The sequence below is a fragment of the Dasypus novemcinctus genome, chromosome 2 (genome assembly GCF_030445035.2).
Source record: "Dasypus novemcinctus isolate mDasNov1 chromosome 2, mDasNov1.1.hap2, whole genome shotgun sequence".
In the NCBI taxonomy this organism is placed as follows: domain Eukaryota; kingdom Metazoa; phylum Chordata; class Mammalia; order Cingulata; family Dasypodidae; genus Dasypus; species Dasypus novemcinctus.
In genome coordinates this window covers 108,788,941-108,808,845 of record NC_080674.1, presented here as the reverse complement: position 1 = coordinate 108,808,845, position 19,905 = coordinate 108,788,941, and the positions used below count along the sequence as shown (strand labels likewise).

Genomic DNA, 19,905 nt, shown 5'->3' with positions numbered 1-19,905 from the left:
CAGCATTCTAGTTTGACTAGAATTTATTTTTCTTTTTGCTGATACTCAACTGGTAATCATGACCATGACTGTACAGAAATATTATGCTGGTTTAGACTATATTTATTTAGCTGGCTAAGAGTTTCAGAAAGGACCTTCTATTAATATTTACATTTTTATAACACCTCTTTAAAACATTACTTAATAATAGCCTTATAACTAATCACTAGTCTTCAGAATCACCTCTTATTTATGCATTTCCCATCAGATTATATGTTTTTAATAGCTTTATTTTTCAGGATCTTTTGCTGTTTTGTTTTTGTGTGTGTGTATATAAAGTCTTAAGGAACTAGTTATTTTTCCTGTCTTGGAATTGCTATGCTTACCTAAAGGCATATTTCTTAATTTTCCTTTCATGTGGATATTACTAAAATTGGCAAATGGCATTTTCAGTGCAAAATCAACGTATCAATAAGGTGAATATTTCAAAAGATAAATGTAGAGATAAGTACAATATAGTACCCTGTATGCCAAAATCTATGCTACTAGGGAACAGGGGCTGAAGGTCTGATTTCTCATGGACTGAGGTATCAGAGCTTCCTAACTGATAATTTAATCAAAATTAGCTATTGGACTTGCTCTATTTTACACATTGGTTTTTTGTCTAAGATATCTTTTGGTGAGAAAACTATATAGAAAAGAAAGTAAATAGCTAGAGATAAAAATAAATGTTCTTAACTGACTTTGTTAGATGTTAGATAACTTCTAAAGCCAGCGTTCTTAATTCTAAAATTCCTGATTCTAAGGTTTCTTGACTTCTCCTTGGTTTCTCTTCAGCAAGTAAAAGGAACCTCTGTTTAATAATGACCAATGAATCTTACAGAAAACAACAAACATAGAAACAAGCTTTCACCAATTAGGAAATCCATGGCCAAACAGATCAAGGATCAGTTCCTTTATATCCTCCTGCCCTTAGGAGAATTTAAACAAGGGTTCTTTTTTCCATCTATTATAACTAAAAAGGTTTCTAGTAGTAATGCATGCTGCTGATTGCACTTCTTAATAAGGTGCTTATTCCCCCCTTCACTCTAATCTGTTAACCATGTACCATCAATGCCTTATCTTACTATCTTGCTGTGTCAAACCAACCTTGAAGGGCACGTGTTGGCACAGCCATAAGACCAAAGAACACACTAGACAAATGTTTAGACATGAGCTTTCTTGGGACTTTTATGAACAGGAGAGACTTCAATGGCAGCCTTTCGGAGTACGAAGTTAGCACTCCACCACGAAGCAAGAAAAGGAGGGGAATTAAAGGGGTTTCAGGACAAAGACATTCCACGGGGTATGAGAACAGTGTTTCTGCAAAAGTTACATGAGGTGCACAAACAGGGTGTTTGGTGATGTTATTGCAGAAGAAGAGTATACAGTCTTGAGAAAATCAAAGTTTGCAATAGTCCTGTTATTTTTTAACTAGTGAGTGTCCAGGTTAGACCAGGGAACTACATGCTTCAGGCTGTGCTTCATTTAAGGGGGGGATCCCAGTTTCTGGGCTCCCACACCTGCTATGCCACATGCCTAGAACAGGTGCTTAATAAATGTCAGTTGAAAGAATGGACACATTTCCCAGTCCATACCTACTGCATAGAAGCAATTATATACTCTTGTACCCTCCCTTGGTAAACTCCTCTTTTAGTTCTCACCTAGTTATCACCTACCTATCTAGTTCTCGCCTAGTTATCATCCTTCGGAACATGGCTCTAGTGTCATTGCCTTAGAAAACACTGCCTCTACAAATCCGATGTCTTCTCCTTATTTTTCTCCTTTATAGAAGTCATGCTTTAAGGAATTATCACAATTTGCAAAAATATATCCATTAGTTTTACCTTCTGTATGCTTTTTCTCCAACTACCATGGAAATTCCATAAAGAACAGACATGACTGTGCGTGTGGATGTGGATGTGTGTGGATGTGTTCCGAGGATTTGCACAGCACAGAACTCAAGGTTGTTCTTAGTATATATTTCATGTATGAATGAAATTAATAAAATGAGTTATTTAGAAAAGTAAATGAGAATCTTTTTGACATATCATGCTTTAATAGTAACCCCTCCAGTACTTTCTCAAGAAGGAAAACCATTAAATATAAAAGAGGCAAAGAAAAGTCTCTGTGCAGATAACTAAAGCATCCTTTAAATCTTCTCAGAAATGAAAAATCAAGGTCAAAAACACAAGAGAATGTCTGAATGTATTATTAAAGATGGTTTTGAGGACCTTTCATAACCTTCTTTACAAAGAACCAGCTGCCTTACTCAGGAAAGACAATACATTTTTAATAATAAAAACAATGCCTATTCAGTTTACCTTTTAGTTGCTTTGTCAAGGAGCACTGTGGCTCAGCATCAGTGATTTTTATGAAATTCCTTTTGTGCTTCTTTCACTCAGGACTGGTTTTAAAAAGAAAAACTTCACAAGTTGAAAGCCAATTTGCCCCATTCCCATTTTAAAGTTATTAAAAGGTATGAAAGAAATGGAGCAAACAGGCAAAAGATAAAGACTTTTCTGAGAGATGAAATCCAAGCACAGTATCTGAAGAGGTGGCTAAATTGGAGAAAACTCTTAGAATGAGAACCCATCTAGTGTTGTTCTCGAGCCCTACCTTCTAAAGCTAGTGATTGTAGAAAAGACTATTTGTCTACCCCAACATGTATTTTTTCTCTTTAGAGGTAAAAACTCATTTTTCACAGGACTCACTACAGCATGTAACAGAAGATGACATTACCTAGCCTCTCTCACATTTAGGTTTGTGACCATTTTTCTAAATTCTGGGTAATGTAGAGTTTCTGGGAAAAGACATAAAGGTTTGAGATGAGATGAACTTCTCTTTTGCCCTGTGCATTTCAGCCTTCTTCATTTTGAATATCAGCCTTAGACTGCCTACTTCTAGATCTCTAGACTTCTTTTACTCGAGAGATGAATAGACCTCTTATTAATTCTACTAAACTTGAGCCTAGGCAGTACAATGATGAAAAAAATAGTCAGGGTTTCTTCTCTCCCGAACCTTAAAGGATAGTTAGAAACTATTAACTTCCTTAGAATGTAAATTTCCTAATGTACAGGGAAAGTTGGAGCCAGCAATTAGATCAAGATTAAACCCTATTAAATCAAACTGAAAATATCTTATAAGCACTCTTAGGAGATGAAGCAGTCACTCCTTCTTCTCTATGAATTTAAAAGTTTGAGGAAAACGTTTGATTAATTCCCTCTTTCATTCTTAGAAGGTAAAGATAGCTTTTCTTTTTTCTGATAGCACCCAGATTCTTAACCAAACTTTTACCACATGTCAAGAATTGAGGAGTTATGATTGGATAAAAATTAGGTATGAGTTAAATATTTCTCTTATTTTCTTCTCAAAACTCCTAAAACATTTGACTACAGTTACTTTCTTGGTTCATAATACATAAGGTATTTTATATTGCATTTACAATGGGTCTTCTCAATTATAAATTACAGAAAAAAGCCACACATCATTTGGTTTGGAGGCTATCACAGCATGTGTTGTTTCAGGCACTTAGTAATATTTGACAAAAGACTTAAGCAAGGTTGATGGTGCAGAAAAATTAGCCCTTTTGGGGCAATGGGGTTACTCAAAATATGTAGGTATAGGTCCCAAATTGTCTCTTTTTTCTTCTGTTATTTTGGATATACACCTTAACTTCTCCTTATATATTTTCTCATTTTTCCTATATTATGAATTCTACAGCATTTCTGAGTAGATAAAGTGAGAGAGCATGTGTGAAATTCAAACTTGTGTGGTAAAAAAGTGCAAAGGATCTTCATGCAGCCTTAAGGTTGTATCCTGATAAGTTTGTATCCTGATTCAGCCATTTAAGATTGAATGACTTGGAAAATTAATATCTGTGCTTCAGTTTCTTCTTCTGTAAAATGGCAATAGTGATACATGGCTAACAGAATTGTTGCACTGTGTCTCTCCAACTCTTGGTTACGTTTTTCTCTTCATTGGCTCCATTCTTGGCTGTCTTCTGCAGCATGGTGATTATGACTGCTGGCATCTCCTGCCTTCCAGCTAACATTTCTGGTGACAAGATAGTTTCACTTATCTGATATTTTCAAGAAAATTCAAGACCATGGCTGTCATTAGGCTGGTTTGGTTGTGTAAGTATCCCAGATCCCATCCCTCTCTCTGTACAGGGGTCAGAGTATTCTGGTTGGCAAGGCTAGTTGTAGGACTTGAGATATGGTAGGCATCAGCTCCATCCAAACAGTGGGTAGAGATATTAGGGAAAATTCAATATCCCAAAGGAAGTCAAGTTTACTTTACTAAAATAAGGGAGAAGAACTGTAGGATAGAAAGTCCACTGCAGCACTTTACTGTGGGCACTTCAAGCAATTTATCATTTATTTTCAAAGTTAAAGTTGTTAAACTGAGCTTTTGTCCTTTACTACCTTGCTTTAGCCTTTAACTTCTCTGAAATTTCTTTTCTGACAGATGTTAAGGAACTTTCCTCTTGATTGATTTTCTACATGCTTTATCTCTCATCCATCTAGTCCCCGTTTGCTCTTTTCACCGTTAAGTCCAAAATGCCAAGTTTATTTACTGAAAGAAAACATATATATTCTTTTAGTCCTTCATAATGTGTCTTAGTTTCCGATAATAGTGTACTAGAAAATTTCATCTGGGATTAATAGTTAATTGTTCACAGTATGCAACAGAGAAATGATTATTTCATTAAGGCTTGTTTGGCCTCAAAATCAGCAGTGCTATTTTAACCTTTTCATGAAGAACTACTCATAGTAATGATAAAGAGCTAGATGATGTCTTCAAGCTCTCTCTTTTATCTACTCTAGATTTTTCCAAGAACTATAATTCTGATCTCATTTTCATGATCCAATTATAAGAATAACAAACTGTGTGACAGGACGTGATTCAATGGCCATGGAAAAGCATTTGCCTCTACAATTTTTAAATAGCTTCTAGTTTACATCTCTGAATTGAGTCTTCATATATTCATCCCATTCAAAATTTAGGGAATGGAACTCTCTCTATTTTCAATTCCTAATTGCCCAAATATATGCTTTGAGGTCATCTTTCTACTGAATTCTATAAAATATTTTATTCTGGTGACTATCATTTTCCATATGAAACACTCTTTTTAGTGGTTTCTATAACATCATTTCCCCTGGTGCTTTAATTACCTTATATCCTATGCAAATGTTATTTTTGAACAAACCAATATGAATGCACATAGCACATCCATCAATTTACACAATATTTACTGTTTAATTAGTACACTTGATCACTAACCAGAAGTAAATATTCCTTTTCTTTTTCTTTAAATCGCAAGATTATCTCTTAACATATTCAGTAAATATTTGAGAGGATAAGAGACTGGTATGGATTTCTATATAAAAAGAACAAGTACATGTTAGGAGAGGTAAGTACAAAATCAAAAGCCATAGTCACTTTTACTTTTACAAATGATGGATTTGTTCACATTATATCCAGGTCAGAAAAGGCCTTTAGGGAGTCTAGCTACAGTGGAGTAGTGGATATTGCAACCAGAAATCTCAGAAAGGATTTCTCCTACTCACTGAAGAAAAAATATATAAAGGAGGCTCTAGTCTCATATGTCTCCCTGGAGAAGGTTTATACGTCCCCATCCTGTGGACTTATGAGTGTGTCATGTGAATTGTTTTGGTCAGACTTGTGAACAGAAGTGCATCTATAACTTTCAAGTAAAAGCTTAAGAACTAGCTTGGGTTTGTCATGCTTCTTTTACAACTTCTAAAAGACTATTAGAATTTCAGACATAGACAGTTTTTCCATCTAGATGATATGGAGCTGAGTTGTAACTGGTTCACAATAGACCAAGAATGTGAGAAATAATCTTTTCTGATTGTATGCCACTGAAGTTTGAGCTTGTGGTAGACTAAACAGACTGATAGCAAATGTATCAAGGATTTCTTCAAGAAGGAAGTGGCTTAGAGTGAGATTCTGAGGCATGATATGGTGGTTTGGAACTGTATGCACTCCAAAAAATCATGTTCTTAAAGCTAATCCATTCCTGTGAGTGTAAATCTATTGTAAGTAGGTTTTCATGTGGTTACTTCAGTTAAGGTATGGTGCAGGGTGGGTCTTAATCTTCTTGCTGGAATCTTTTATAAATGGGATCAATATAAAAAGGGATAGCTTTAGAGGCAAGAAGCTGAAAGCAACAAAACCTGGAAGAGAAGGGAGAGACCAGCAGACTCCACTATGCGCCTTGCCATGTGGCAGAGGAGTCAAGGATCATTAGCAGCCTTTAGAAGAAAGCACTGTGTTGATGATGCCTTGATTTGGATATTTTCACAGTTTCAAAACTATAAGCTTGTAAGCTAATAATTTCCCATTGTTAAAAGCCAACCCATTTCATGGTATATTGCTTTTAGCAGTCTAGCAAACTAAAACATATAGATAGGATTTCCACAGTAGAAATTAGAAGATAAGGTGGATTATATGAGAAAAATGCCAACAGTAAAGGCATGCATCAATATATTTCAGGGTAATGAGTAATACACTGATAGGAATATGATTTTTTCAAAATCCTTTAACTGTTTTCCTCTTTTTAGGAATACATTTTTTAACTAAAAGTCATACTTAAAGAGTGATAAATATTAATCATATTCTTCATATTCAAATTTGTATGACCTTAGAAATTAGTAAAAAATCAAAAGAGTTCATTATCAATAATTATTCACAAGGTAATTGTTCTAAAATTTGAAGAATATGATGAAAATGAGTTTGCAAGTGGCTTAATAAAGATGAGCCATACACTTGAGATCCAAAAGTTTTTAACCAGATGAATAAAACAGATGATAATTACTTTAGAATATTTGTGAAGAAATGAGTCATTGTGTGAATCAGTAGAAAGAATTATTCCTAGTGTTAAAAGAAAAATTGCTTCTAATCTAGTACTGTGAAGCTTATAGGTCTTTTCAAAAACAATAAAGAACAAAGTATCAAGATGATAGAGATATGATGTACATGAACTTTCACTTCATTTTTCTGTCAATTGTAAAAATAATACATTTCATGGTAATATTTTTAAAAAGACAATTGGATGAAGAGTTAAAAGGAAAATTTCCCCATACCATAAATCTCTACCACCATCGCAAACACACACATCCCTTTCCACAATCCCTCACACAATGTATACACCGTTGTACTTTGACCTGGTCCTGAGTCAAGACCAAGTCAGCAAAATGAGAAAGCAACTTTGGAGTCAAAGCTGGCCCTCAGCTTTAGACAGGGCATCTTTGGTTGACAGGATGCCAGAAACCCTGATGAACTGGGGCCCAGACTACTGTCCATGTGAAGTTCCTTTTAGGGTCCAACGTATCAGGCAAAGGGACATTTCTAGGTGTTGCACCCACTCATTTTAAAACATAATTCAAGATTGAATAGATTATGTGGATCCTTATATGGGATCATTAAGTAACACAATTTCAAATACAAATTTTTTCAATTCAAGTTTTACTAAATATTCATAAACTGTAGTGATGTCCAAAAATATTGTAATTACAAGAACAGAACTTTTCTCAGACTAAATTCTGGATGGGCAATAAGCTAAAAGTATCAGAGAAAGTAGTTGATCAGGCATCAGGTTAAGTTAAAAATGTTTATGAAACCTTTCCTTCTGGAACTCTCCACCCAAAAGTAGCTTCTCTATCTTTTGAACTTTCTGAGTATTTATTCTATATTATGGTTTTAATGATATTCATGTATTTGATGTATACACCATATTCAATATTCTCCAACAAAGTGTTAGCATTTGAATTTTAAATACCATGTCTTATTATACTTGTCTTTCTCATTATATTTAACCCATACAAAAAGCAAAATAAATATTTTGTTTACTAAAATTAGGAAAATAGAGATTAAAGTAGACAAATAAAAATGAAATTTAAAAAACTGGACAGGTAGACAATGCAAATTCCAAAAAAAAAAAACCCTTACATTTTAAGTTAAGAAATATGGACTGTGGTTGGAGTGAGATTTCTTGTATGGAAGAATCAATGAAGATTTCAAATAGGAGAGTCATAATTTGCATTATTTCTGGATTAAATATTTATATTTAATTTTTAAAATATTTATATTTAATTTGTTTCTTTCCAGAGAAAGAAAAACCTATATAGAGACTAATACAATAATATGGACTGGTGACAGTGACAATGGAAAGGAAAACACTGATACAGAGATTGAGTAAAAAGGCACAAAAGTACTAGTAGCCCATAAATCTGGAGAATTATTTTGTTCATACTCAGAGCTTAACAAAATTCTTGGGAAATAGTAATTTATGAGTAAATAAGTGTTAATTTAATATGTGGACACTGTTAGTTCTGATTGAAAGGGTATTTAAGGAGAAGAAATAGAAAGAGCTGTGTCCAGGTTTCTACCTGATTAATTAGGAAATAACCTACCATTTACAAAATAAAGAAGTCAGAAAGAAAATTCTAAAAAGAGAAGTCTTCATATAAGGGTGAAAAAATAACAAGATAACCTGGGAAATGCTTTTAAAGCAAATTATTGGCAATGGTTAGCAAGCAGGTAAAATGTGGACAAGAGTAAAGGAAAAGTAAATGTTGGAATTATAGGTGTGGGACTTCACTCTCAGAATCAGGATTCACCAACTACTTGGATAAAAGAGAAAGCCATTTAGCTTCTCTGGGTCTTCTTTTCCCCTCCCCTGATGAGAAAGAATTGTGTTTAGAGCAAGTGTCCTTAATCCTTTTTTGTTCCATGGCCACCTTTGCCGGTCAGGTGAAAACCATGGATCCCTTCTCAGAATATAGCTTTATGACACTTAACACTGGAGGTCAGAGAAAGTAAAGATAATGAGTTCATATTTTTCAATTCAAGCCCATGGATCCCCTGAAAGAAGTCCTTGGACCTCTGGTTAAGAACCCCTGATTTAAAGGATTTATAAAATTTCAGCCCTACAAAGATAGTAACAAGAAGAGAAACTAGTAATTTTTAGGGATTTGTGTAAAGGCATTAACATTTCACTTGGATTACTGGTTTTAGAGTATTTTTTTAACCTATTAACCTAAATGACAGTTAACAATTTCCAATTAAGTGGCTAAACTACAGCTACCAGTTTTCAAAATTGATTTAATCTTTAGACTTTCAGAAAATTTAATCAGAGTAATCAGAACTGCCTAAGAGAGAAATAATTTTTAAAGGTGGCCACAAAGTTCTAGTATATTGGGACTTGGAGAAAATTCTAGCTGTATGTTTCACAATTTTCTAGACTTTAAACACCAATTTAAAATTAATCATTCTAGAGTAAAGAGTTCTAGTGAGTCTAGTCTACTGTCAGATAAAATCTTCCTCACCTGATAAGTTTTGTTCGTCATCTTCATATCTTACCCCATTTTCCGGAATGCTTCAAACCCAGAATGTTTCCGGATGCAAAATACATATTGTCTCAAGAGAAGATTATCCTTCTGATTTTGAACTAATATCCATCTTAAAGGGACTCATCATTCACTGGGTATTATCAACCATGTGGCATGAAGCCTTTCCTGGCTCATAATTGTGCCCTCTCATCCCATAATGTTTAGAGGACAGTGTGACACTTTAAAGCCTTTTGTGAATCCCAGAAAAGATCATCGGCTTGGAGTTAATCCATTCCTGTGGGTGTGGTACCCCTTTGATTGGACTGAATTCAGTTAGGGGACTTTGCTTAGAGGCCTTCAGTGAGGAATGAATGAGGTGGGTCTTGGTTCTCTTGCTGGTGTCTTTCCTAAAGAGGAGAAACATTCAGAGACATTCAGAGAAAGAGCCTCCATTTTACCCTGCCATGTGAGAGAGGACTCACAGGATTGCTTGCGGCCCAGAGAGAGAGAGAGGGTCCCAAAGGCCAAGAGATTAGCCATATGCATGATCACCCAGAGCTGAGCCTGGAGGAGAAGGTAGAAACTGGCTGTCAATTTGCCTTGACATATGGCAGGAGTCCTGGACTGCCAGTAGTCGACTTTTGGTGAGACAGCATCCTTGATGATGCTTTGATTTGGACATTTTCATAGACTAAGAACTTTTAAGATTTTACTCTAACAAATTCCCAATATAAAAGCCAACCCATTTCTGGTATTTTACTTTTGCAGCCCTTAACAAATCTAAAAAAACTGCAGATTATTTGCTTGACACTTTGTCTTTTGCATGCATTAATTTTAACTTCTAATTTTCTACAGTAATATAAATCTTACAAATCATTAGTTTCTTACGTTATTTTAATCTTTTACTTTCTGTAAAATATTAGTGGTTGCTACATACTTAATAACTCATCTGCCATTAGGTAAGCAATTGAAGGACCATAATACTTCTTTTTCAAAGCTTTTATACAACACTTATATACTACTGGCTTGAACAATATAGTTGCCATTCTATAGAGAAAGGAATACAACATAAGCTCTGAGAGGGAAAATGTCACATTCTCTAAATCATAAAATACAATTTAAATATACCCATGGAAACTGCATAAATGCGAAGCTAAATTGCAATAAGCCATTTTCAAAATAGCTTGGCTTTGTCTAACATCCTTTCAGTAGCATTTCTTAATTACTCCTCCTCTACCTTTCATCCCTTTCAGAATATTCTAAATAAAGCCAAAGGATAAAATGGCTTCAGGACAAATAAAAAGCACTGGATTCCAAACTAAACTATGCCTTCAAGAAAGCCTCTGGCAGTAGTTGGAGTCAGTCTGGTGCATTGATAAAAATGTAGAGTGTGAAGGGAAGGGTTATTTATCATACTGTAGCTAAGATATCATAATCATATTACCCTTTATTTACCCTCTTTGCAATGTAACTTTACAGCTACCTTCATCATGACCTGAAGTCACCACTCTTGGAAATTGCACTGGCTTTGTGATTTGCATTGGCCAATAGAATGTCCTTTCTCTTATCTTGACCCATAACCATGTGAACAAACCTAGATTTCATGCTGGAGTATAAACTAGTCATCCAAGCTGAGGCTATCCTAAACCAGCCTGTCCACAGCTGACCTCATAGATAACTGCAGACACTCAGGGGAGCCCAATCCAGTTAAAACAACATCAACAATCAAATAATAATAATAGCAAAAGTATTGGTTAGCTGAGACTGCCAGCCTGCAGCATCATGAGTTCTATAAAAGGTTTTAGACCACTGAATTTTGGAATGGCTATTGCATAGTAAAAGATACCAAATATAGTCATAATTCAAACATCTGGAATTATATTTTTAACTCCATTTCATTTTTTATAGAATCTCTTTGAACTTGAGATAAAGCATGCTCCTTGAATAATAGCAGATAAATCATAATTTAAAAATTAGACTCAAAATTCAAATCCCTCAATAATTCTTAAATTATTGAACCTGAATGTTTCCTTTGATAAAGTATAAACGTAATTTTCAAAGGACCCCAATAATTTTTTGCTCTGCACATTAACTTTGTCTCTGAAGCTAGGTATGTCGTTCTTTCTTTTTCTTAGGTCTGTGAAAACAGTCATTATTTGAAACCATATCAATCGACATATTTCCTTCCTTTCCCCTCTCACCTCCTTTCCTTTTACAGTGTATTTAAGATAAATCATGAATTGTCAATAAAAGTTTCCCATTGTTACTGCTAATAATCTTGATTGACACGAATCAGCTTTCAAACCTGTAAAATTTTTTGCTGGAACAGTTATTTCAAAGGAAGAACAGTTGTTATTCCTTTGAAAGTACTGAGAATGACTTTTCAATTAATGAATTTAAGTAATTAAATATTACAATAAAGTAAATAACATAGAATATTTCAGTGGGGGAAATATCAGTTAATATGTGTTAAGTACCTTACCTTCTTCTCAGAAACCTTATCCAATTGGTCAGACTGGTCATTATCTCTTTCGTAAAATTTCCCAAACAACTCATTAATATTTAAATAGCTATCAGAATTATAAACTTCAAACTGCAGAATCCAAATGTCATTTATGCATAATTCAAAAGAATTTTGTGAAAAGCAATCTTTGGATTGCAATTGCTCTCTAATTCATCTTTTGAGTTTTTACATAAGAATTCAATGCCAGTGCCATTCAAATCAATTCACTCATAGTTGATGTTAAAAATTCTTCTGTAAGGATGAGATAGCAGATACCAAACTGTAGTTTTAACTGAAGAAGAAATTGAAGAAAGTGAGAACTACTTTTACAAGCTGCACAATTTTTATAATTATTTTGTGGTTGCTGATTTCACTAAATTTGTACCTGTGAATCTTTTTAAAGAGTTTAACAATAGAGTCTCTGTTTGAGACTGATAAAATTCTTTGTTAGAATTGAATATGTTTTATTGTGTGTGTGTGTGTGTTTAAATTAGAATTGACTTGCCTTCTAAGATTAGTAAAATTCTTCAGCTATCACTGACTCCAAAGTAAGTGGAAAAAGAAAATCATCTTAGGTCAGCACTGAACTCTCTCTTCTCTTTTTCACACACAGAATTACTTGCTGTACTAGTTTAAAGAATGTAAGTCATAGGATCATGGTAATAGTTTATTCATGTACAGCCAATATATTATAATATAATAAATCCAACATAAGGATAAAATATATCTTTGTGATATCATCTAAATGACTTTTTGCCTTTCAAAGCATAGTTACCATACAGACAGATCATGAATATAGACAGGGTGTATGGTTGAATTATTTGGATTTATGGAATATATTCCATATGAATCCCAAGTGGAGTCACTATGATTAATGCTACCTCAATGAATACAAAATGAATAAGTAATTACCCTCCACTTATTTTAAAGTTTTACCTTCAGTAGATAATTCACATGAGTTATAGTCGAGTCATGGTAACATGAAGAGCTAAGTTTAAACTGACAAAGGACAGGAAACACAGAGTTAAAACTGGGAGTCTCTTTGGGTCTCGGTCTTGTAGCACATATGGTAAAAACTATCTTTTGTATGAATTCACATATGGTGGGTCTTTGAGTGAATTTCATTTCCCTGAGGAAAGGGAGGTTCCTGTGAGATAAAAGGAAGAAGCTTTTTGTATTATGCTTATTTGAAAAATACATGTGAAATTTAAATATATAATGTATACCATATACTTCTAAAGATTCCTCTTAACCAATGGCATGAAAGCATGAACAGGAGTTAATAATATTTTCTAACCTCAGCTGTCACTTCACAAAAATGTGCTGTTAAAAGCAGAAAAGTAATGGATGATTCAGCATAATCTGTCACCACGACTTGAAAAACAATTTCACACACAAGGACCTACAGAAAAAAACAAATATATGCTGTTTAATTTATGCTATTTAAATGAACTTGGAATATTTCCTAGCCTACAAATTTATTGTGGAGTACAAGCTTGTGAAGTTTTGAGAAAAATCTCAAAATTTAGTATACTTCAGATATTTCATAAATTATTTAAAGCATAATGCCTATATGTAATCTGCACTTTAAAATACATAATACAAAAATATTTTATGCATATTTTCAGGATTTTTGGTTATTTTAACATTTATTTTTTCAATTTTGCATGTAAAAATTTTCAGTGAAATTTGTAAAGTTATAATACAAAGATTGAGCATATTGTAATATATTTTCATAATCTTATGTATTCACACAAAAATAGATGATATTGTTAGTGTATAATGAATAGTGTAACTTACCAAAAGGCATTATGCAATCAGAAAAATATTCATATCAATCTTAAACACTGAACTGAGAAAATCTAGTTTAATATCAGTTAAGAAGTGAACCATACATCAAAATATCTGAATATATGGCAGCAGGTATAATTTTCTATAATATAGTACAATTACACAATGAAATGACAAGTTGACTTTTGAAATAATAAAAGCCCATTTATTAATTATGAATAATGTGCATTTATCTGTGTGAATTAGCATAAGTTTGAAGACCCAGTACCTTGGGGAAAAATGGACCTGAGCTAAAAGGAATTGGACTGCAGGCAATTAGGAATGTTATTGACAATAAAATACAAAGCTCAGACCCTGGGTAATTAATTTGTTACATTTATTAATGCTATTTCTAATTAGATGCTACAAAAATAATTGAAGAAAGGGTGGATTTAAATTAGAAGACTGGTAAAATGTTGATTAACTTTTTATTCTAAATTCAGGTTTAACAAAATTAGATGATAATAGAGGATTGTCAGTCTCTAAGTAATTAAAGATTGTCGTTTGTAGTCACAGATATATTGTGAGAGTCTGAGAATTAATAAACTCAGAGGAAAATTAATTTGATGGCAGAATGGATTTCTCAGATGAGACCTAAAGAATCATTGAATGTTAGACCTGGAAGGATCTTAGATATCATCTGACCCAATTTCTTCAATGTGTAGATGCAGAGAGTGGGGCTCAGAGAAAATAAGAAACCTACAAATTAGTGAATGACAGAGCTGGATCCAAAACTATTTTCCACTATACAAAGGGGCAATTTCTAGTGAGCTTTGCTTTTACCATTATGTTATTGCAACTTTTCCAATCATTTATATGTTGGGTAAATAAAATAATTACATCATTCAACAAACATTTTTTTTTCCCACTATGTTCCAAGCTCTGTACTAGGTACAAGACACAACAATGAACAACACAAATATAGCAACTGCCTATGTCCCTATGCCTTTTAGTAAGTGTCATTTTGTCTTAATGCCCCGGACCAGTCGACACTTTGCAGTGTCCCCTGATGAGAAGAAAGACTGATACAGAATAACCCAAATACAATGGAGTCAACCACATTAATTCTGGAATATGGGTAATATGGATTAAATTGTGTCCCCCAAAAAGACATGTTCAAGTCCTAAACCCATTCATTTGAACATGACCCTATTTGTACTCACTGATGCATTGTTTAAAAATGAACATGATGCTTACTAATACTACCCTGCTAAAATCTTAAGGTTGAACATTTTCCCAATGTGCAACTTTTAATGCAAAGTTTTGAAAATTTTATTAGTTAAGATGTGGTCATACTGGAGTAGGTCAGGCCTTGATCCAATATGACTGGCACTTTTATAAGAAGAAATTTGGACAGAGATGGCAACAGAGAGAGAGGAGAGCATGCCATGGTTTGCTAGTAAATCAGCAGAAGCTACAAAAGGCATTGAACAGATTTTTCTCTATGACTTTGACTGAACCATGGCTCTGTGGACACCTTGATTCCAGACTTCCAGACTCCTAAACATGAGACAATAAATTTATGTTGTCTTATGCCACCAATTTTGGTACTTTGTTACAGCAGCCCTAGAAAGCTAAAACAATGGGTAAGAGTAAGGGTGTGTGTGTGTGCTTGTGGGTTTATCTAAACTCTGCTTGCTGGGTATTTCCATATTCATCTTGAGAATATTGCATTGCCAAAATTCCCAATAGCAAATAGTCCTTGGCAGAGATGTTTTCAGCTTTGGAAATAAGGAAATAAGACAGGCTGTGTCACCACCACCAGTCCTGCCAGATGTCACATTCCTTGACCTAGGAACAAATCTACTCAGCAGATTTTAGCTGTCTCTTTGAAATAAAAAAATTCCTCAACAGCGTTCATGAAATGGACTATATGACAAAATTCTCAATGTTTTTTTCTTGTTTCAAAAATAAGCAAACAAAAAAACATACAAAAAACTTGCTTCTAAACATAAAATGCAAAACTCAAGAGCTGCAGATATTCACCAGAATAGAATATCTGATTTTTAAAATAACAATTAAGGTTATTTGGTGTAAATAGAATCCCTAAGTTGTTTGTTTTGATTATTTCTTACTCCATAATGATTTCAGGCAGTGAATTCCTCTGCATGTGTGTGTGTTGTGTTGGGGAGTGATAGAGAAGATGTCTTGCATCTTTATTTTTGACTGCTTATTTTGATAAAATGAAGCAAATGACCCATCTTCATTTGAGTTGGCATGTATATTTCTGAAGGAAATATTTGTTATATTCACCTTTGTATTAATGGTGGCCCACCAAAGAAATGTTTAGAGCAATAGGTAATAAATCTGTGTTCCTTTCCACTTCCTTGTAACCAAAACAGGTGTGTCACTGGGTTATTGATGGTTCTTCCTTTCAATATCTCTATTCCTTGCTATAACAAATTTTTGATAGGATTGCTATCAATGTTAGAATGACAAAAAAGAACTACCTTTCCTGTGGCAGATTCATTTGAAAGGGTAGATATTGAAATTAGGAAACTATTAGATCAGAATAAAAATTGTGACGGTCAGTCATTTAAACTGGTCTTATGGGGTCGTTTCACAATACTTTTTATTATTTAAATTAAGAAATTATATCTGATTTATGCTTTGTGAAGAAATGAAAGAAAAAGTCTTACTAGTTTACCTTTTTACTTTGTTGTAAATGTTGGAGACATTTATTTGAATGTGCTATCATGGAATGACATAAATCCACTCTGCATTTATTTGATTGATTGCACATCACACATTCAAATAAACATGTAAGGCATGATCTCAGATTCAGATAAACACACTGCACTTATTTAAATGTCTTCACATTCATATTGGATTGAACATTCAAATGCATTTAAACAGTCTCAGAAGTGACTCACTGATGCATTGTTAAAAGGTAAACATGATGCTTGCTAATACTTGTATCTTAGAGACTGGCAGCCTGCACTTTTACTCAAAGCTGTTATAAATGCAAAGGAACAAGTCTATGCTAGAGGTAAGTTTGGGAATATTGTGCCATGAGATATTTCAGTGGGAATATATTTGAAATATTGGTAGTACAGACCAACACATCAGTTATTTCCAAAGAACCTAAAATCAATTTTATTAAAATTTCCTTAGAAGATGAGAATTAAATATTACAATGCAACAAACAGATTGTATTTCACTCAATAGTGAAAAAGAGATTAATTCTACAGTAGTGAAAAAGGGACAGAGGGAGACAGCATCCAATTAATTGCTCAAGCACTCTCCCTATTAAAGTTGTTTATGCAATTAGTTGTATAATTTGTCTCACTCTCACTTTTCTCTAAATTTGGGGATTGCAAATGCAATTTATAATCCCAGTTATAGTGCGCTAAATAGAATATTTTCTCACAAACTTTTGATCATCTTCCTAGAATTCAAAATAGCTGCAAGTGAAAATGACAATCCAGTGTCTTGCCAGTGTACCATAGAGCCAAATGAAGTAGAAATTCTTTTCTTAAGGCATACCAGTGCAAGTTGTGGGCTTGGAGCATATGCAATACTTATTAAAATTCTCCTAAAATTTTTTTTAAGCTATGTTCAAAATTAGAAGAAACTCACATCATGATGAGATCTGAAGAGAAGTCTTTAGAAAAGTAATTTTTTTGGTATGAATACTTTGCTACCTTAGAAAACTGCCCTTTTACAACATTTCTGCAGTGATAAATTGAAAAGTCAAGGACATTTACATTGTTGTGACTGCAGTTAAATAATAAACAGAACACTAAACTGATGAGCTAAGTAAGACCTTATTTAATTTTAAATCATTTTGTTATAAAACATAGACCCTTCCATAAAGGATTCCAGAGAATACTGGTACATTAGTTGTAAAACCTGTGCTGAATGGGAAGTATATTTTTTTATTCAAGCTATAGAACATGTAGATTAAAGGCAACTGAAGTTTCACACTTGTGTCATAAATAAATGCAATATGCAACATGTTTCTGTTATTTAATTATTAGTGTGTGTACTTGTTTTCATTAGTCAAAACACTTCATAATCTCTGTGTTTCACTGACTTGGACAGACTACACAAAATAATAGGTGACTATAGAAATTCATAGTCAAACATAGCTGAACCCCTATATTTTTACAAAAGAATATTTGTCTGTGAAATGACAAGAGAGACTTTAGTGTACATAACCATCCTTTTGTGGCAACTGACATAGTTGCTTATAGTAAAATTGACAGTCTAAATGTTGACATCCATAGAAGACACTGTTTATTTTTCACCCCAAATTTATTTCCAAAACCTCTTCCTTACCAATTAGTAATATAGAGTCTAGAAAGCTAAATGAAGAATTTCCAAAATGTCTTGCCACAAATGATAGGCAAGTGAACATATATGATGGCAAAAGTGAATATATATATATATGACCTATATATATTATATATATGTGTATATATATATGAACAATAGCAGTAGTAGCAACAATAATGTGTGTTGTGTGCACTTGTGTTATCTGGCCAAATCTGATTAAAAATGAAGATGTGCTGATGCCATCCACCTCCTTTTTGCTCTGACTGAACACAATGCCTGGAAGTGCAAACAGGCATCCATTGACCAGAGAGCTTGACTTTTCTAAATTAAGTCAATTTATTCTCCATTTTTATTTTGAAATACTTTCAAATTTACAAAAGTTTGACAGCTACAAAAATATTACAAACCCCAATCAGAGAACTCCAATATACATTTCTCTCCCAAATACCCAGATTCACCAATTTTAACATTTTGCCAGATTTGCCCTGTTAAACTATCTAGCTAGCTATCCATCCATTCTCTGAACACATCTATGCAATTTTATATATCATGCTCTTTAAACACATATCACTGCAATGTACAATTCCTAAGTACAAGAATATTCACCTTAAGTGTAGTTATCAAATTCAAGAAATTTAAAATTAATTAAGCTTACAATCTATATTCCAATTTTTTCATATATCCCAATAATGTCCCTTTGAGCCTGTTCTCCTTCCTTGTTAGATCCTATCTAGGAACATCTGTTGCATTTAATTGACATTGTCTCTTTAGTTGTTCCTTCCTTCCTTCCTTCCTTCCTTCCTTCCTTCCTTCCTTCCTTCCTTCCTTCCTTCCTTCCTTCCTTCCTTCCTTCCTTCCTTCCTTCCTTCCTTCCTTCCTTCCTTCCTTCCTTCCTTCCTTCCTTCCTTCCTTCCTTCTTTCCCCTTCCTTCCTCCCTCCCTTCCTTCCTTCCTTGCTTTCTTTCTTTTTGCTTTCTTTCTGGGAACATATACAACATCAACTTTCCCATCTCAATCATTCTCAAGTGCAACATTCAATGGGATTAATCACATTCGCAATATTGTGGTACCCTCTCCACCTTCCATTACTAAAACTTTTCCATGTCTCCAAACCTAAACCCTATACCTGTTATGCATTAACATCCCATTGCCCCTGCCTCCTGCCTCCTACTCCTGACAACCACTGTTCTAACACTTATGTCTCTCTGAGCTTTCATATTCTCTGACATTTTCTTTGTAGTTACCACAGAAATTAATTTTGACATCCTAAATCTGTAAGAAAATTAGTAGCACTGCTACCAACTTAACTTCAATAGTGTACACAAATTATGTTCCTATACTCCTCCATACCCCACCTTTGCATAGTTCTTGTCACAAATTACATGTTTATACATTAGAAATCCAAAACCACTACTCCATCATATTTTATTTGCCTTTTAGGGACTGTAGGAAGTGAAGATTGGAGTTACAACCCAAAAATATAATAATATTGGCATTTATTGGTACTACCCTCAACAAAGATCTTTATTTCTTTATGTGGCTTCTAGCTATTGTCTCCTATCCTTTTCTTTCCACCTGTAGAATTACCTTTATCATCTCCTTCAGGGTTGGTCTAGTGGTAACAATCTCCCTCAATTTGTGTTTCTCTGGGAATGCCTTAATCTCTTCCTCATTTTTGAAAGACATTTTGCCAGACAAAGAAATTTTTGTTGGTATTTTTTTTTACTTTCAACATTTTAGACATCATCCCACTGGCTTGTTTTATCCATGGTTTCTGATGAAAAATTGACAACCTTGCTGAGATTCCCATTTACATGACATTTTGCTTCTCTCTTGCATTATTCATAATTCTCTACCTCTGGCATCAGTTTAATTATAATATGCTGCAGCATTAGCCTATTTGGGTTTACCCTGTTTG

General features: G+C 33.8%; 1 pseudogene; it reads right to left on the bottom strand.

The window, feature by feature from the left end:
- The window catches only part of LOC101411402 (bisphosphoglycerate mutase-like), a 75,847-nt pseudogene extending 56,174 nt beyond the window's left edge, over nucleotides 1–19,673 (bottom strand).
- Nucleotides 19,674–19,905: the final 232 nt, after the last annotated feature.